Below are 20,214 nucleotides of genomic sequence, written 5' to 3'. Positions count from 1 at the left end.
CCGGGAGGGCTCGAACCACCAACCTTTCGGTTAACAGCCGAACCCGCTAACCATTCGCCACGGACGCCCAAAAATTAAATGGTCGTCAGGTATTGTGGAAAAACTTTGGCTATTTATGTTACATTTGAGATCCAAAAACACCGCTCCCGGGTGGGCTCGAACCACCAACCTATTGGTTAACAGCCGAACGCGCTAACCATTGAGCCACGAAAGCTCAGAAAATAAATGGTTGTCACGTATTGTGGAAAAGTTTTTTCTTTTTACGCTACATATGAGACCCAACAACACCTCTCCCGGGTGGGCTCGAACCACCAACCTTTCGATTAACAGCTGACCGCGCTAACCATTGCGCCACGCAAGCCCAAAAATTAAATGTTCGTCAGGTATTGTGGAAAAACTCTGACATTTTACGTTACATCTGAGACGTCACAACACTTCTCCCGGATAGGCTCGAACCACCAACCAATTGGTTAACAGCCGAACGCGCTAACCATTGAGCCACAGAAGCTCAGAAATTAAATGGTTGTTAGGTTTTGTGGATAAGTTATGACTTTTTACGTTACATCTGAGACCCTACAACACTTCTCCCAGGTGGGCTCGAACCACCATCCTTTCGGTTAACAGCCGAACGCGCTAACCATTGCGCCAAGGAAGCCCAAAAATTAAATGGTAGTCAGGTATTGTGGAAAAACTTTGGTTTTCTACGTTACATTTGAGATCCCACAACACCGCTCCCGGGTGGGCTCGAACCACCAACCTTTCGATTAACAGCTGGACGCGCTAATTATTGCGCCACGCAAGCCCCAAAAAGAAATGTTCGTCAGGTATTGTGGAAAAACTCTGACATTTTACGTAACATCTGAGACGTCACAACACCGCTCCCGGATGGGCTCGAACCACCAACCTTTCGGTTAACAGCCGAACGCGCTAACCATTGCGCCACGGACGCCCAAAAAAAAATGGTCGTGAGGTATTGTGGAAAAACTTTGGCTTTTTACGTTACATTAGAGATCCCACAACACCGCTCCCGGGTGGGCTCGAACCACCAACCTTTCGGTTAACAGCCGAACGCGCTAACCATTGCGCAACGGATGCCAAATATTAAATGGTCGTCAGGTATTGAGGTAAAACTTTGACTCTTTACTTCACATCTGAGACCTCACAACACCGCTCCCGGATGGGCTCGAACCACACACCTATTGGTTAACAGCCGAACGCGCTAACCTTTGAGCCACGGAAGCTCAGAAATTAAATGGTTGTCAGGTATTGTAGATAAGTTATGACTTTTTACGTTACATCTGAGACCCTACAACACCTCTTCCGATTGGGCTAGAACCACCAACCTTTCGGTTAACAGCCGAACGCACTAACAATTGCGCCAAGAAGGCCCAAAAATTTAATGGTCGTCAGGTATTGTGGCAAAACTTTGGCTTTCTACGTTACATATGAGATCCCACACCACCGCTCCCGGGTGGGCTCGAACCACCAACCTATTGGTTAACAGCCGAACGCGCTAACCATTGAGCCACGGAAGCCCAAAAGTTAAATGCTCGTCAGGTATTGTGTAAAAACCTTGACTTTTTGCGTCACATCTGAGACCTGACAACACCGCTCCCGGATGGGCTCGAACAACCCACCTATTGGTTAACAGCCGAACGCGCTAACCATTGCGCCACGGAAGCCAGAAAATTAAATGTTCGTCAGGTATTGTGGAAAAACTCTGACATTTTACGTTACATCTGAGATCCCACAACACCGCTCCCGGGTGGGCTCGAACCACCACCCTATTGGTTAAAAGCTGAACGCGCTAACCATTGCGCCACGGAAGTTAAAAAATTAAATGCTCGTCAGGTATTGTGTAAAAACCTTGACTTTTTACGTCACATCTGAGACCTCACAACACCGCTCCCGGGTGGGCTCGAACCACTAACCTATTGGTTAACAGCCGAAAGCGCTAACCATTGAGCCACGGAAGCTCAGAAATTAAATGGTTGTCAGGTATTGTGGATAAGTTATGACTTATTACGTTACATCTGAGACCCTAAAACACCTCTCCCGGTTGGGCTCGAACCACCAACCTTTCGGTTAACAGCCGAACGCGCTAACCGTTGTGCCAAGGAAGCCCAAGAATTAAATGTTCGTCAGGTATTGTGGAAAAACCTTGACTTTTTACGTCACTTCTGAGACCTCACAACACCGCTCCCGGATGGGCTCGAACCACCAACCTATTGGTTAACAGCCGAACGCGCTAACCATTGAGCCACGGAAGCTCAGAAATTAAATGGTCGTCACGTATTCTGGAAAAACTTTGGCTTTCTACGTTACATTTGAGATCCCACAACACCGCTCCCGGGTGGGCTCGAAAAACCAACCTATTGGTTAACAGCCGAACGCGTTAACCATTGCGCCACGGAAGCCCAAAAATTAAATGGTCGTCAGGTATTGTGGAAAAACTTTGGCTTTCTACGTTACGTTTGAGATCCCACAACGCCGCTCCCGGGTGGGCTCGAACCACTAACCTATTTGTTAACTGCTGAACGCGCTAACCATTGCGCCACGGAAGCCCAAAAATTAAATGCTCGTCAGGTATTGTGTAAAAACCTTGACTTTTTACGTCACATCTGAGACTTCACAACACCGCTCCCGGATGGGCTCGAACCACCAACCTATTGGTTATCAGCCGAAAGCGATAACCATTGAGCCACGGAAGCTCAGAAATTAAATGGTTGTCACGTATTGTGGAAAAGTTTTGAATTTTTACGCTACATCTGAGACCCCACAACACCTCTCCCGGGTGGGCTCGAACCTTCAACCTTTCGATTAACAGCTGAACGCGCTAATCATTGCGCCACGGAAGCCCAAAAATTAAATGGTCGTCAGGTATTGTGGAAAAACTTTGGCTTTCTACGTTACGTTTGAGATCCCACAACACCGCGCCCGGGAGGGCTCGAACCACCAACCTATTGGTTAACAGCCGAACGCCCTAACCATTGCGCCACGGAAGCCCAAAAATTAAATCGTCAGGTATTGTGGAAAAACTTTGGCTTTCTACGTTACATTTGAGATCCCACAACGCCGCTCCCGGGTGGGCTCGAACCACTAACCTATTGGTTAACAGCCGAACGCGCTAACCATTGAGCCACGGAGGCTCAGAAATTAAATGGTTGTCACGTATTGTGGAAACGTTTTGACTTTTTACGCTACATCTGAGACCCCACAACACCTCTCCCGGGTGGGCTCGAACCACCAACCTTTCGATTAACAGCTGAACGCGCTAACCATTGCGCCACGGAAGCCCAAAAATTCAATGTTCGTCAGGTATTATGGAAAAACTCTGAGATTTTATGTTACATCTGAGACGTCACAACACCGCTCCCGGGAGGGCTCAAACCACCAGTCTTTTGAACAGCAGCTGAACGCGCTAACCATTGCGCAACGGAAGCCCAAAAATTAAATGGTCGTCCGGTATTGTGGAAAAACTTTGACTTTTTACGTAACATCTGAGACCTCATAGCACCGCTCCCGGGTGTGCTCGAACCACCAACCTTTCTGTTAACAGCCGAACGCGCTAACGATTGCGCCACGGAAGCCCAAAAATTAAATGGTCGTCCGGTATTGTGGAAAAACCTTGACTTTTTACGTCACATCTAAGACGTCACAACACCGCTCCCGGATGGGCTCGAACCACCAACCTATTGGTTAACAGGCGAACGCGCTAACCATTGAGCCACGGAAGCTCAGAATTTAAATGGTTGTCACGTATTGCGGAAAAGTTTTGACTTTTTACGCTACATCTGAGACCCCACAACACCTCTCTCGGGTGGGCTCGAACCTTCAACCTTTCGATTAACAGCTGAACGCGCTAATCATTGCGCCACGGAAGCCCAAAAATTAAATGGTCGTCAGGTGCTGTGGAAAAAACCTTGACTTTTTACGTCACATCTGAGACGTCACAACACCGCTCCCGGATGGGCTCGAACCACACACCTATTCGTTAACAGCCGAACGCGCTAACCTTTGAGCCAAGGAAGCCCAAAAATTTAATGGTCGTCAGGTATTGTGGCAAAACTTTGGCTTTCTACGTTACATTTGAGATCCCACACCACCGGTCCCGGGTGGGCTCAAACCACCAACTTATTGGTTAACAGCCGAACGCGCTAACCATTGAGCCACGGAAGCTCAGAAATTAAATGGTTGTCACGTATTGTGGGTAGGTTTTGACTTTTTACACTACATCTGAGACCCCACAACACCTCTTCCGGGTGGGCATGAACCGCCAGCCTTTCGATAAACAGCTGAACGCGCTGACCATTGCGCCACGGAAGCCCAAAAAATAAATGGTCGTCAGGTATTGTGGAAAAATTTTGGCTTTCAACGTTACATTTGAGATCCCAAAATACCGCTCCCGGGTGGTCTCGAACCACCAACCTATTGGTTTACAGCCGAATTCGCTAACCATTGAGCCACGGAAGCTCAGAATTTAAGTGGTTGTCACATATTGTGGAAAAGTTTTAACATTTTACGTTACATTTGAGACGTCACAACACCGCTCCCGGATGGGCTCGAACCACCAACCTTTCGGTTAACAGCTGAACGCGCTAATCATTGCGCCACGGAAGCTCAGAAATTAAATGGTCGTCACGTATTCTGGAAAAACTTTGGCTTTCTACGTTACATTTGAGATCCCACAACACCGCTCCCGGGTGGGCTCGAAAAACCAACCTATTGGTTAACAGCCGAACGCGTTAACCATTGCGCCACGGAAGCCCAAAAATTAAATGGTCGTCAGGTATTGTGGAAAAACTTTGGCTTTCTACGTTACGTTTGAGATCCCACAACGCCGCTCCCGGGTGGGCTCGAACCACTAACCTATTTGTTAACTGCTGAACGCGCTAACCATTGCGCCACGGAAGCCCAAAAATTAAATGCTCGTCAGGTATTGTGTAAAAACCTTGACTTTTTACGTCACATCTGAGACTTCACAACACCGCTCCCGGATGGGCTCGAACCACCAACCTATTGGTTATCAGCCGAAAGCGATAACCATTGAGCCACGGAAGCTCAGAAATTAAATGGTTGTCACGTATTGTGGAAAAGTTTTGAATTTTTACGCTACATCTGAGACCCCACAACACCTCTCCCGGGTGGGCTCGAACCTTCAACCTTTCGATTAACAGCTGAACGCGCTAATCATTGCGCCACGGAAGCCCAAAAATTAAATGGTCGTCAGGTATTGTGGAAAAACTTTGGCTTTCTACGTTACGTTTGAGATCCCACAACACCGCGCCCGGGAGGGCTCGAACCACCAACCTATTGGTTAACAGCCGAACGCCCTAACCATTGCGCCACGGAAGCCCAAAAATTAAATCGTCAGGTATTGTGGAAAAACTTTGGCTTTCTACGTTACATTTGAGATCCCACAACGCCGCTCCCGGGTGGGCTCGAACCACTAACCTATTGGTTAACAGCCGAACGCGCTAACCATTGAGCCACGGAGGCTCAGAAATTAAATGGTTGTCACGTATTGTGGAAACGTTTTGACTTTTTACGCTACATCTGAGACCCCACAACACCTCTCCCGGGTGGGCTCGAACCACCAACCTTTCGATTAACAGCTGAACGCGCTAACCATTGCGCCACGGAAGCCCAAAAATTCAATGTTCGTCAGGTATTATGGAAAAACTCTGAGATTTTATGTTACATCTGAGACGTCACAACACCGCTCCCGGGAGGGCTCAAACCACCAGTCTTTTGAACAGCAGCTGAACGCGCTAACCATTGCGCAACGGAAGCCCAAAAATTAAATGGTCGTCCGGTATTGTGGAAAAACTTTGACTTTTTACGTAACATCTGAGACCTCATAGCACCGCTCCCGGGTGTGCTCGAACCACCAACCTTTCTGTTAACAGCCGAACGCGCTAACGATTGCGCCACGGAAGCCCAAAAATTAAATGGTCGTCCGGTATTGTGGAAAAACCTTGACTTTTTACGTCACATCTAAGACGTCACAACACCGCTCCCGGATGGGCTCGAACCACCAACCTATTGGTTAACAGGCGAACGCGCTAACCATTGAGCCACGGAAGCTCAGAATTTAAATGGTTGTCACGTATTGCGGAAAAGTTTTGACTTTTTACGCTACATCTGAGACCCCACAACACCTCTCTCGGGTGGGCTCGAACCTTCAACCTTTCGATTAACAGCTGAACGCGCTAATCATTGCGCCACGGAAGCCCAAAAATTAAATGGTCGTCAGGTGCTGTGGAAAAAACCTTGACTTTTTACGTCACATCTGAGACGTCACAACACCGCTCCCGGATGGGCTCGAACCACACACCTATTCGTTAACAGCCGAACGCGCTAACCTTTGAGCCAAGGAAGCCCAAAAATTTAATGGTCGTCAGGTATTGTGGCAAAACTTTGGCTTTCTACGTTACATTTGAGATCCCACACCACCGGTCCCGGGTGGGCTCAAACCACCAACTTATTGGTTAACAGCCGAACGCGCTAACCATTGAGCCACGGAAGCTCAGAAATTAAATGGTTGTCACGTATTGTGGGTAGGTTTTGACTTTTTACACTACATCTGAGACCCCACAACACCTCTTCCGGGTGGGCATGAACCGCCAGCCTTTCGATAAACAGCTGAACGCGCTGACCATTGCGCCACGGAAGCCCAAAAAATAAATGGTCGTCAGGTATTGTGGAAAAATTTTGGCTTTCAACGTTACATTTGAGATCCCAAAATACCGCTCCCGGGTGGTCTCGAACCACCAACCTATTGGTTTACAGCCGAATTCGCTAACCATTGAGCCACGGAAGCTCAGAATTTAAGTGGTTGTCACATATTGTGGAAAAGTTTTAACATTTTACGTTACATTTGAGACGTCACAACACCGCTCCCGGATGGGCTCGAACCACCAACCTTTCGGTTAACAGCTGAACGCGCTAATCATTGCGCCACGGAAGCCCAAAAATTAAATGTTCGTCAGGTATTGTGGAAAAACTCTGACATTTTACGTTACATCTGAGACCTCACAACACCGCTCCCGGATGGGCTCGAACCACCAACCTATTGGTTAACAGCCGAACGCGCTAACCATTGCGCCACGGAGGCTCAGAAATTAAATGGTTGTCACGTATTGTGGAAACGTTTTGACTTTTTACGCTACATCTGAGACCCCACAACACCTCTCCCGGGTGGGCTCGAACCACCAACCTTTCGATTAACAGCTGAACGCGCTAACCATTGCGCCACGGAAGCCCAAAAATTCAATGTTCGTCAGGTATTATGGAAAAACTCTGAGATTTTATGTTACATCTGAGACGTCACAACACCGCTCCCGGGAGGGCTCAAACCACCAGTCTTTTGAACAGCAGCTGAACGCGCTAACCATTGCGCAACGGAAGCCCAAAAATTAAATGGTCGTCCGGTATTGTGGAAAAACTTTGACTTTTTACGTAACATCTGAGACCTCATAGCACCGCTCCCGGGTGTGCTCGAACCACCAACCTTTCTGTTAACAGCCGAACGCGCTAACGATTGCGCCACGGAAGCCCAAAAATTAAATGGTCGTCCGGTATTGTGGAAAAACCTTGACTTTTTACGTCACATCTAAGACGTCACAACACCGCTCCCGGATGGGCTCGAACCACCAACCTATTGGTTAACAGGCGAACGCGCTAACCATTGGGCCACGGAAGCTCAGAATTTAAATGGTTGTCACGTATTGCGGAAAAGTTTTGACTTTTTACGCTACATCTGAGACCCCACAACACCTCTCTCGGGTGGGCTCGAACCTTCAACCTTTTGATTAACAGCTGAACGCGCTAATCATTGCGCCACGGAAGCCCAAAAATTAAATGGTCGTCAGGTGCTGTGGAAAAAACCTTGACTTTTTACGTCACATCTGAGACGTCACAACACCGCTCCCGGATGGGCTCGAACCACACACCTATTCGTTAACAGCCGAACGCGCTAACCTTTGAGCCAAGGAAGCCCAAAAATTTAATGGTCGTCAGGTATTGTGGCAAAACTTTGGCTTTCTACGTTACATTTGAGATCCCACACCACCGCTCCCGGGTGGGCTCGAACCACCAACCTATTGTTTAACAGCCGAACGCGCTAACCATTCAGCCACGGAAGCTCAGAAATTAAATGGTTGTCACGTATTGTGGAAAAGTTTTGACTTTTTACGCTACATCTGAGACCCCACAACACCTCTCCCGGTTGGGCTCGAACCACCAACCTTTCGATTAACAGCTGAACGTGCTAACCATTGCGCCACGGAAGCCCAAAAATTCAATGTTCGTCAGGTATTGTGGAAAAACCTTGACTTTTTACGTCACATCTGAGACCTCACAACACCGCTCCCGGATGGGCTCGAACCACCAACCTATTGGTTAACAGCCGAACGCGCTAACCATTGAGCCACGGAAGCTCAGAAATTAAATGGTTGTCACGTATTGTGGATAAGTTTTGACTTTTTACGCTACATCTGAGACCCCACAACACCTCTTCCGGGTGGGCCTGAACCACCAGCCTTTCGATTAACAGTTGAACGCGCTAATAATTGCGCCAGGGAAGCCCAAAAATTAAATGTTCGTCAGGTATTGTGGAAAAACTCTGACATTTTACGTTACATCTGAGACCTCACAACACCGCTCCCGGATGGGCTCTAACCACCAACCTATTGGTTAACAGCCGAACGCGCTAACCATTCAGCCACGGAAGCTCAGAAATTAAATGGTTGTCACGTATTGTGGAAAAGTTTTGACTTTTTACGCTACATCTGAGACCCCACAACACCTCTCCTGGTTGGGCTCGAACCACCAAGCTTTCGATTAACAGCTGAACGCGCTAACCATTGCGCCACGGAAGCCCAAAAATTCAATGTTCGTCAGGTATTGTGGAAAAACCTTGACTTTTTACGTCACATCTGAGACCTCACAACACCGCTCCCGGATGGGCTCTAACCACCAACCTATTGGTTAACAGCCGAACGCGCTAACCATTGAGCCACGAAGCTCAGAAATTAAATGGTCGTCACGTATTGTGGAAAAACTCTGACATTTTATGTTACATCTGAGACGTCACAACACCGCTCCCGGGAGGGCTCAAACCACCAGTCTTTTGAACAGCAGCTGAACGCGCTAACCATTGCGCAACGGAAGCCCAAAAATTAAATGGTCGTCCGGTATTGTGGAAAAACTTTGACTTTTTACGTAACATCTGAGACCTCATAGCACCGCTCCCGGGTGTGCTCGAACCACCAACCTTTCTGTTAACAGCCGAACGCGCTAACGATTGCGCCACGGAAGCCCAAAAATTAAATGGTCGTCCGGTATTGTGGAAAAACCTTGACTTTTTACGTCACATCTAAGACGTCACAACACCGCTCCCGGATGGGCTCGAACCACCAACCTATTGGTTAACAGGCGAACGCGCTAACCATTGAGCCACGGAAGCTCAGAATTTAAATGGTTGTCACGTATTGCGGAAAAGTTTTGACTTTTTACGCTACATCTGAGACCCCACAACACCTCTCTCGGGTGGGCTCGAACCTTCAACCTTTCGATTAACAGCTGAACGCGCTAATCATTGCGCCACGGAAGCCCAAAAATTAAATGGTCGTCAGGTGCTGTGGAAAAAACCTTGACTTTTTACGTCACATCTGAGACGTCACAACACCGCTCCCGGATGGGCTCGAACCACACACCTATTTGTTAACAGCCGAACGCGCGGTAACCTTTGAGCCAAGGAAGCCCAAAAATTTAATGGTCGTCAGGTATTGTGGCAAAACTTTGGCTTTCTACGTTACATTTGAGATCCCACACCACCGGTCCCGGGTGGGCTCAAACCACCAACCTATTGGTTAACAGCCGAACGCGCTAACCATTGAGCCACGGAAGCTCAGAAATTAAATGGTTGTCACGTATTGTGGGTAGGTTTTGACTTTTTACACTACATCTGAGACCCCACAACACCTCTTCCGGGTGGGCTTGAACCGCCAGCCTTTCGATTAACAGCTGAACGCGCTGACCATTGCGCCACAGAAGCCCAAAAAATAAATGGTCGTCAGGTATTGTGGAAAAATTTTGGCTTTCAACGTTACATTTGAGATCCCAAAATACCGCTCCCGGGTGGGCTCGAACCACCAACCTATTGGTTAACAGCCGAATTCGCTAACCATTGAGCCACGGAAGCTCAGAATTTAAGTGGTTGTCACATATTGTGGAAAAGTTTTAACATTTTACGTTACATTTGAGACGTCACAACACCGCTCCCGGATGGGCTCGAACCACCAACCTTTCGGTTAACAGCTGAACGCGCTAATCATTGCGCCACGGAAGCCCAAAAATTAAATGTTCGTCAGGTATTGTGGAAAAACTCTGACATTTTACGTTACATCTGAGACCTCACAACACCGCTCCCGGATGGGCTCGAACCACCAACCTATTGGTTAACAGCCGAACGCGCTAACCATTGCGCCACGGAAGACCAAAAATTAAATGGTCGTCAGGTGTTGTGGAAAAAACCTTGACTTTTTACGTCACATCTGAGACGTCACAAAACCGCTCCCGGATGGGCTCGAACCACACACCTATTGGTAAACAGCCGAACGCGCTAACCAAACAGGGGCCGAGAACTTAAGCAAAACGTAAAGAAACAAACCCCCTCCATAGGAAATGAGTTAGGCTATACTTTGCAGGCTCGTAACTCTGTTTCCACTGGAGATACGGGGATGTCCTTTGAGTATGTTATAGTCGAATTTGTCCCCCATCTAACCATACTAAAACATTGAGCTACGACAAACAGGAGCCGAGTAATTAAGCCAAACGTAAACATACAACCCGTCCATAGGAAATGCATTAGACTATATTTTGCAGGCCCATTACTCTGTTTCTACTAGAGATACGGGGATGTCCTTACGATATGTTATAGTCCAAATTGTCCCCCATCTAACCATACTAAAAACATTGAGCTACGACAAACAGGGGCCGAGATATTAAGCAAAATGTTCGTCAACTTTGGTATCGTCTCACTTATTTTTATTATGTTACTTATGATTTTTGCACTAAACTTTGGAAGCTCATAACTCTTGTTCTACAAGAGATACTGGGATCTCCTTTGGATATGTTATAGTACTCTTTGCTCCCCATACAAGGATACTTTAAACTTGAGGCTACCTCAATATCGTCGTCAACTTATTTTTTGTCTCACTTATTGTTAGAAGGTTACTTTTAATTTTTGAAAATAAACTTTGCAGGCTCGTAACTCTGTTTCTACTGGAGATACGGGGATGTCCTTTGAGTATGTTATAGAACAATTTGTCCCCATCTAGCCATACTAAGAATTAGGGCTTCGACAAACAGTAGTCGAGTAATTAAGCTAATCGTAAACAAACAAACCCCTCAATAGGAAATACATAAGACTAAATTCTGGAGGCTGGTAACTCTGGTTCTACCAGAGATACGGGGATGTAAATAATGTGACCTTGACACAAATGTTCGGATAATTTTAAAAAAAAACTTCGCGGTTTCGAACTTGTGGCCTTCCGGGAGTGAGGCGGATGCGATAACCGCTCCACTAAAGATATGTTATTATTTTTAATCGAAAGAACAGGGTCAAGTAATTAAGCAATACGTGAACAAACAAACCCCTCCATAGAAAATGCATTAGACTATACTTTGCAGGCTCGTAACTCTGTTTCGACTGGAGATACGGGGATGTCCTTTGAGTATGTTATAGTCCAATTTGTCCCCCATCTAACCATACTAAAAACATTGAGCTACGACAAACAGTAGTCGAGTAATTAAGCTAATCGTAAACAAACAAACCCCTCCATAGGAAATGCATTAGACTATACTTTGCAGGCCCATAACTCTGTGTCTACTAAAGATAAGGGGATGTCCATAGGATATGCTATAGTCCAAATTGTCCCCCATCTAACCATACTAAAAATATTGAGCTACGACAAACAAGGGCCGAGATATTAAGCAAAATGTTCGTCATTTTTGGTATCGTCTCACTTATTTTTATTATGTTACTTATGATTTTTGCACTAAACTTTGGAGGCTCATAATTAACATTTTTTTCAGGAGAAATTTTTGACCGAATTCAGCTTAATTCCCTATAAAACACTCATTAAAAGTGATTTCATCTCGATTGAACAATAAATAAAAATGTACCTCGATTTTTAATAACATTTTCAAAATCGACGTAACTCGGCCTAAGAAAAACATTTTGAGTATTTGTTCACTGTTTTCAAATATAACCACTGAAACCATTATTTTTGTAATTTTTGCGTTAATTCAAGCAAATGTAACGATATTCATTCAACAAACTGTTAAAATTCAATTTTAAATAAGAAATCGTTGTCACGGATATTGTATCTTGAAGAAAAAAAACATGCGATTTTTTCGGTACACTTTTGAATGCATTTTTTTTTTGGAGAAATGTTTGACCGAATTCAGCTTAATTCCCTATAAAACACTCTTTGAAAGTGATTTCATCTCGATTGAACAATAATTAAAAATTTACCTCGATTTTTAATAACATTTTCAAAATCGACGTTTCACGGCCAAAGAAGCATACTTTGAGTATTTTTTCACAATTTTCAAATATGTTCACTGAAACCATTATTTTTATACTTTTTGCTTTAATTCAAGCAATGTAACGATATTCATTCAAAAAACTGTTAAAATTCAATTTTCAGTAAGAAATCGTATTCAAGGATTTTGTGTCTTGAAGAAGAAAAACCTGCGATTTTTTCGGTACTTTTTTGAATGAATTTTTTTCTGGAGAAATTTTTGACCGAATTCAGCTTAATTCCCTATAAAACACTCATTAAAAGTGATTTCATCTCGATTGAACAATAAATAAAAATGTACCTCGATTTTTAATAACATTTTCAAAATCGACGTTTCACGGCCAAAGAAGCATATTTTGAGTATTTCTTCACTATTTTCAAAAATAACCACTGAAACCATTATTTTTATACTTTTTGCTTTAATTCAAGCAAATGTAACGATATTCATTCAACAAACTGTTAAAATTCAATTTTAAATAAGAAATCGTTGTCACGGATTTTGTATCTTGAAGAAAAAAAACATGCGATTTTTTCGGTACTTTTTTGAATGCATTTTTTTCAGGAGAAATTTTTGACCGAATTGAGCTTAATTCCCTATAAAACACTCATTAAAAGTGATTTCATCTCTATTGAACAATAAATAAAAATGTACCTCGATTTTTAATAACATTTTCAAAATCGACGTTTCACGGCCAAAGAAGCATATTTTGAGTATTTTTTCACTATTTTCAAATATAACCACTGAAACCATTATTTTTATACTTTTTGCTTTAATTCAAGCAAATGTAGCGATATTCATTCAAAAAACTGTTAAAATTCAATTTTTCAATAAGAAATCGTTGTCACGGATTTTGTATCTTGAAGAAGAAAAACATGCGATTTTTTCGGTACACTTTTGAATGCATTTTTTTCTGGAGACATTTTTGACCGAATTCAGCTTAATTCCCTATAAAACACTCTTTGAAAGTGATTTCATCTCGATTTAACAATAATTAAAAATTTACCTCGATTTTTAATAACATTTTCAAAATCGACGTTTCACGGCCAAAGAAGCATACTTTGAGTATTTCTTCACTATTTTCAAATATGTTCACTGAAACCATTATTTTTATACTTTTTGCTTTAATTCAAGCAAATGTAACGATATTCAATCAAAAAACTGTTAAAATTAAATTTTTCAATAAGAAATCGTTGTCACGGATTTTGTATCTTGAAGAAGAAAAACATGCGATTTTTTCGGTACTTTTTTGAATGCATTTTTTTCTGGAGAAAAAAGTTTTGACCGAATTCAGCTTAATTCCCTATAAAACACTCAATAAAAGTGATTTCATCTCGATTGAACAATAAATAAAAATGTACCTCGATTTTTAATAACATTTTCAAAATCGACGTTTCACGGCCAAAGAAGCATATTTTGAGTATTTCTTCACTATTTTCAAATATAACCACTGAAACCATTATTTTTATACTTTTTGCTTTAATTCAAGCAATGTAACGATATTCATTCAAAAAACTGTTAAAATTCAATTTTCAATAAGAAATCGTATTCACGGATTTTGTGTCTTGAAGAAGAAAAACCTGCGATTTTTTCGGTACTTTTTTGAATGCTTTTTTTTCTGGAGAAATTTTTTTTTCTGGAGATGAAATCACTTTTAATTCGTGTTTTATAGGGAATTAGGCTGAATTCGGTCAAAAATTATATATTTTTGGGCTTCCCTGGCGCAATTATTAGCGCGTTCAACTGTTAATCGAAAGGCTGGTGGTTCAGGCCCACCCGGAAGAGGTGTTGTGGGGTCTCAGATGTAGCGTAAAAAGTCAAAACTTATCCGCAATACGTGACAACCGTTTAATTTCTGAGCTTCCGTGGCTCAATGGTTAGCGCGTTCGGCTGTTAACCAATAGGTTGGTGGTTCGAGCCCATCCGGGAGCGGTGTTGTGAGGTCTCAGATGTGACGTAAAAAGTCAAGGTTTTTCCACAATACCTGACGAACATTGAATTTTTGGGCTTCCGTGGTGCAATGGTTAGCGCGTTCAGCTGCTATTCAAAAGACTGGTGGTTTGAGCCCTCCCGGGAGCGGTGTTGTGACGTCTCAGATGTAACATAAAATGTCAGAGTTTTTCCACAATACCTGACGAACATTGAAATTTTGGGCTTCCGTGGCGCAATGGTTAGCGCGTTCAGCTGTTAATCGAAAGGTTGGTGGTTCGAGCCCACCCGGGAGAGGTGTTGTGGGGTCTCAGATGTAGCGTAAAAAGTCAAAACTTTTCCACAATACGTGACAACCATTTAATTTCTGAGCTTCCGTGGCTCAATGGTTGGCGCGTTCGGCTGTTAACAAATAATTTAGAGGTTCGAGCCCACCCGGGAGCGGCGTTGTGGGATCTCAAATGTAACGTAGAAAGCCAAAGTTTTTCCACAATACCTGACGATCATTTAATTTTTGGGCTTCCGTGGCGCAATGGTTAGGGCGTTCGGCTGTTAACCAATAGGTTGGTGGTTCGAGCCCACCCGGGCGCGGTGTTGTGGGATCTCAAACGTAACGTGGAAAGCCAAAGTTTTTCCACAATACCTGACGACCATTTAATTTTTGGGCTTCCGTGGCGCAATGATTAGCACGTTCAGCTGTTAATCGAAAGGTTGAAGGTTCGAGCCCACCCGGGAGAGGTGTTGTGGGGTCTCAGATGTAGCGTAAAAAGTCAAAACTTTTCCACAATACGTGACAACCATTTAATTTCTGAGCTTCCGTGGCGCAATGGTTAGCGCGTTCAGCAGTTAACAAATAATTTAGTGGTTCGAGCCCACCCGGGAGCGGCGTTGTGGGATCTCAAACGTAACGTAGAAAGCCAAAGTTTTTCCACAATACCTGACGACCATTTAATGTTTGGGCTTCCGTGGCGCAATGGTTAACGCGTTCGGCTGTTAACCAATAGGTTGGTGGTTCGAGCCCACCCGGGAGCGGTGTTGTGGGATCTCAAATGTAACGTAGAAAGCCAAAGTTTTTCCACAATACGTGACGACCATTTAATTTCTGAGCTTCGTGGCTCAATGGTTAGCGCGTTCGGCTGTTAACCAATAGGTTGGTGGTTAGAGCCCATCCGGGAGCGGTGTTGTGAGGTCTCAGATGTGACGTAAAAAGTCAAGGTTTTTCCACAATACCTGACGAACATTGAATTTTTGGGCTTCCGTGGCGCAATGGTTAGCGCGTTCAGCTGTTAATCGAAAGGTTGGTGGTTCGAGCCCAACCAGGAGAGATGTTGTGGGGTCTCAGATGTAGCGTAAAAAGTCAAAACTTTTCCACAATACGTGACAACCATTTAATTTCTGAGCTTCCGTGGCTGAATGGTTAGCGCGTTCGGCTGTTAACCAATAGGTTGGTGGTTAGAGCCCGTCCGGGAGCGGTGTTGTGAGGTCTCAGATGTAACGTAAAATGTCAGAGTTTTTCCACAATACCTGACGAACATTTAATTTTTGGGCTTCCCTGGCGCAATTATTAGCGCGTTCAACTGTTAATCGAAAGGCTGGTGGTTCAGGCCCACCCGGAAGAGGTGTTGTGGGGTCTCAGATGTAGCGTAAAAAGTCAAAACTTATCCGCAATACGTGACAACCGTTTAATTTCTGAGCTTCCGTGGCTCAATGGTTAGCGCGTTCGGCTGTTAACCAATAGGTTGGTGGTTCGAGCCCACCCGGGAGCGGTGGTGTGGGATCTCAAATGTAACGTAGAATGTCAGAGTTTTTCCACAATACCTGACGACTATTAAATTTTTGGGCTTCCTTGGCGCAATGGTTAGCGCGTTCGGCTGTTAACCGAAAGGTTGTTGGTTCGAGCCCAACCGGAAGAGGTGTTGTAGGGTCACACATGTAACGTAAAAAGTCATAACTTATCCACAATACCTGACAACCATTTAATTTCTGAGCTTCCGTGGCTCAAAGGTTAGCGCGTTCGGCTGTTTACCAATAGGTGTGTGGTTCGAGCCCATCCGGGAGCGGTTTTGTGACGTCTCAGATGTGACGTAAAAAGTCAAGGTTTTTTCCACAACACCTGACGACCATTTAATTTTTGGTCTTCCGTGGCGCAATGGTTAGCGCGTTCGGCTGTTAACCAATAGGTTGGTGGTTCGAGCACATCCGGGAGCGGTGTTGTGAGGTCTCAGATGTAACGTAAAATGTCAGAGTTTTTCCACAATACCTGACGAACATTTAATTTTTGGGCTTCCGTGGCGCAATGATTAGCGCGTTCAGCTGTTAACCGAAAGGTTGGTAGTTCGAGCCCATCCGGGAGCGGTGTTGTGGGGTCTCAGATGTAGTGTAAAAAGTCAAAACCTACCCACAATACGTGACAACCATTTAATTTCTGAGCTTCCGTGGCTCAATGGTTAGCGCGTTCGGCTGTTAACCAATAGGTTGGTGGTTTGAGCCCACCCGGGACCGGTGGTGTGGGATCTCAAATGTAACGTAGAAAGCCAAAGTTTTGCCACAATACCTGACGACCATTAAATTTTTGGGCTTCCTTGGCTCAAAGGTTAGCGCGTTCGGCTGTTAACAAATAGGTGTGTGGTTCGAGCCCTTCCGGGAGCGGTGTTGTGACGTCTCAGATGTGACGTAAAAAGTCAAGGTTTTTTCCACAGCACCTGACGACCATTTAATTTTTGGGCTTCCGTGGCGCAATGATTAGCGCGTTCAGCTGTTAATCGAAAGGTTGAAGGTTCGAGCCCACCCGAGAGAGGTGTTGTGGGGTCTCAGATGTAGCGTAAAAAGTCAAAACTTTTCCGCAATACGTGACAACCATTTAAATTCTGAGCTTCCGTGGCTCAATGGTTAGCGCGTTCGCCTGTTAACCAATAGGTTGGTGGTTCGAGCCCATCCGGGAGCGGTGTTGTGACGTCTTAGATGTGACGTAAAAAGTCAAGGTTTTTCCACAATACCGGACGACCATTTAATTTTTGGGCTTCCGTGGCGCAATCGTTAGCGCGTTCGGCTGTTAACAGAAAGGTTGGTGGTTCGAGCACACCCGGGAGCGGTGCTATGAGGTCTCAGATGTTACGTAAAAAGTCAAAGTTTTTCCACAATACCGGACGACCATTTAATTTTTGGGCTTCCGTTGCGCAATGGTTAGCGCGTTCAGCTGCTGTTCAAAAGACTGGTGGTTTGAGCCCTCCCGGGAGCGGTGTTGTGACGTCTCAGATGTAACATAAAATGTCAGAGTTTTTCCACAATACCTGACAACCGTTTAATTTCTGAGCTTCCGTGGCTCAATGGTTAGCGCGTTCGGCTGTTAACCAATAGGTTGGTGGTTCGAGCCCATCCGGGAGCGGTGTTGTGAGGTCTCAGATGTGACGTAAAAAGTCAAGGTTTTTCCACAATACCTGACGAACATTGAATTTTTGTGCTTCCGTGGTGCAATGGTTAGCGCGTTCAGCTGCTATTCAAAAGACTGGTGGTTTGAGCCCTCCCGGGAGCGGTGTTGTGACGTCTCAGATGTAACATAAAATGTCAGAGTTTTTCCACAATACCTGACGAACATTGAAATTTTGGGCTTCCGTGGCGCAATGGTTAGCGCGTTCAGCTGTTAATCGAAAGGTTGGTGGTTCGAGCCCACCCGGGAGAGGTGTTGTGGGGTCTCAGATGTAGCGTAAAAAGTCAAAACTTTTCCACAATACGTGACAACCATTTAATTTCTGAGCTTCCGTGGCTCAATGGTTGGCGCGTTCGGCTGTTAACAAATAATTTAGAGGTTCGAGCCCACCCGGGAGCGGCGTTGTGGGATCTCAAATGTAACGTAGAAAGCCAAAGTTTTTCCACAATACCTGACGATCATTTAATTTTTGGGCTTCCGTGGCGCAATGGTTAGGGCGTTCGGCTGTTAACCAATAGGTTGGTGGTTCGAGCCCACCCGGGCGCGGTGTTGTGGGATCTCAAACGTAACGTGGAAAGCCAAAGTTTTTCCACAATACCTGACGACCATTTAATTTTTGGGCTTCCGTGGCGCAATGATTAGCACGTTCAGCTGTTAATCGAAAGGTTGAAGTTTCGAGCCCACCCGGGAGAGGTGTTGTGGGGTCTCAGATGTAGCGTAAAAAGTCAAAACTTTTCCACAATACGTGACAACCATTTAATTTCTGAGCTTCCGTGGCGCAATGGTTAGCGCGTTCAGCAGTTAACAAATAATTTAGTGGTTCGAGCCCACCCGGGAGCGGCGTTGTGGGATCTCAAACGTAACGTAGAAAGCCAAAGTTTTTCCACAATACCTGACGACCATTTAATGTTTGGGCTTCCGTGGCGCAATGGTTAACGCGTTCGGCTGTTAACCAATAGGTTGGTGGTTCGAGCCCACCCGGGAGCGGTGTTGTGGGATCTCAAATGTAACGTAGAAAGCCAAAGTTTTTCCACAATACGTGACGACCATTTAATTTCTGAGCTTCGTGGCTCAATGGTTAGCGCGTTCGGCTGTTAACCAATAGGTTGGTGGTTAGAGCCCATCCGGGAGCGGTGTTGTGAGGTCTCAGATGTGACGTAAAAAGTCAAGGTTTTTCCACAATACCTGACGAACATTGAATTTTTGGGCTTCCGTGGCGCAATGGTTAGCGCGTTCAGCTGTTAATCGAAAGGTTGGTGGTTCGAGCCCAACCAGGAGAGATGTTGTGGGGTCTCAGATGTAGCGTAAAAAGTCAAAACTTTTCCACAATACGTGACAACCATTTAATTTCTGAGCTTCCGTGGCTGAATGGTTAGCGCGTTCGGCTGTTAACCAATAGGTTGGTGGTTAGAGCCCGTCCGGGAGCGGTGTTGTGAGGTCTCAGATGTAACGTAAAATGTCAGAGTTTTTCCACAATACCTGACGAACATTTAATTTTTGGGCTTCCCTGGCGCAATTATTAGCGCGTTCAACTGTTAATCGAAAGGCTGGTGGTTCAGGCCCACCCGGAAGAGGTGTTGTGGGGTCTCAGATGTAGCGTAAAAAGTCAAAACTTATCCGCAATACGTGACAACCGTTTAATTTCTGAGCTTCCGTGGCTCAATGGTTAGCGCGTTCGGCTGTTAACCAATAGGTTGGTGGTTCGAGCCCATCCGGGAGCGGTGTTGTGAGGTCTCAGATGTGACGAAAAAAGTCAAGGTTTTTCCACAATACCTGACGAACATTGAATTTTTGGGCTTCCGTGGCGCAATGGTTAGCGCGTTCAGCTGTTAATCGAAATGTTGGTGGTTCGAGCCCAACCGGGAGAGGTGTTGTGGGGTCTCAGATGTAGCGTAAAAAGTCAAAACTTTTCCACAATACGTGACAACCGTTTAATTTCTGAGCTTCCGTGGCTGAATGGTTAGCGCGTTCGGCTGTTAACCAATAGGTTGGTGGTTAGAGCCCATCCGGGAGCGGTGTTGTGAGGTCTCAGATGTAACGTAAAATGTCAGAGTTTTTCCACAATACCTGACGAACATTTAATTTTTGGGCTTCCGTGGCGCAATTATTAGCGCGTTCAACTGTTAATCGAAAGGCTGGTGGTTCAGGCCCACCCGGAAGAGGTGTTGTGGGGTCTCAGATGTAGCGTAAAAAGTCAAAACTTATCCACAATACGTGACAACCATTTAATTTCTGAGCTTCCGTGGCTTAATGGTTAGCGCGTTCGG

Source organism: Phalangium opilio, unplaced genomic scaffold (genome assembly GCF_054372755.1).
Source record: "Phalangium opilio isolate 3A_F unplaced genomic scaffold, DU_Popi_V2 ptg000087l_1, whole genome shotgun sequence".
NCBI lineage: Eukaryota > Metazoa > Arthropoda > Arachnida > Opiliones > Phalangiidae > Phalangium > Phalangium opilio.
Note: the sequence above shows the minus strand (reverse complement) of the source record.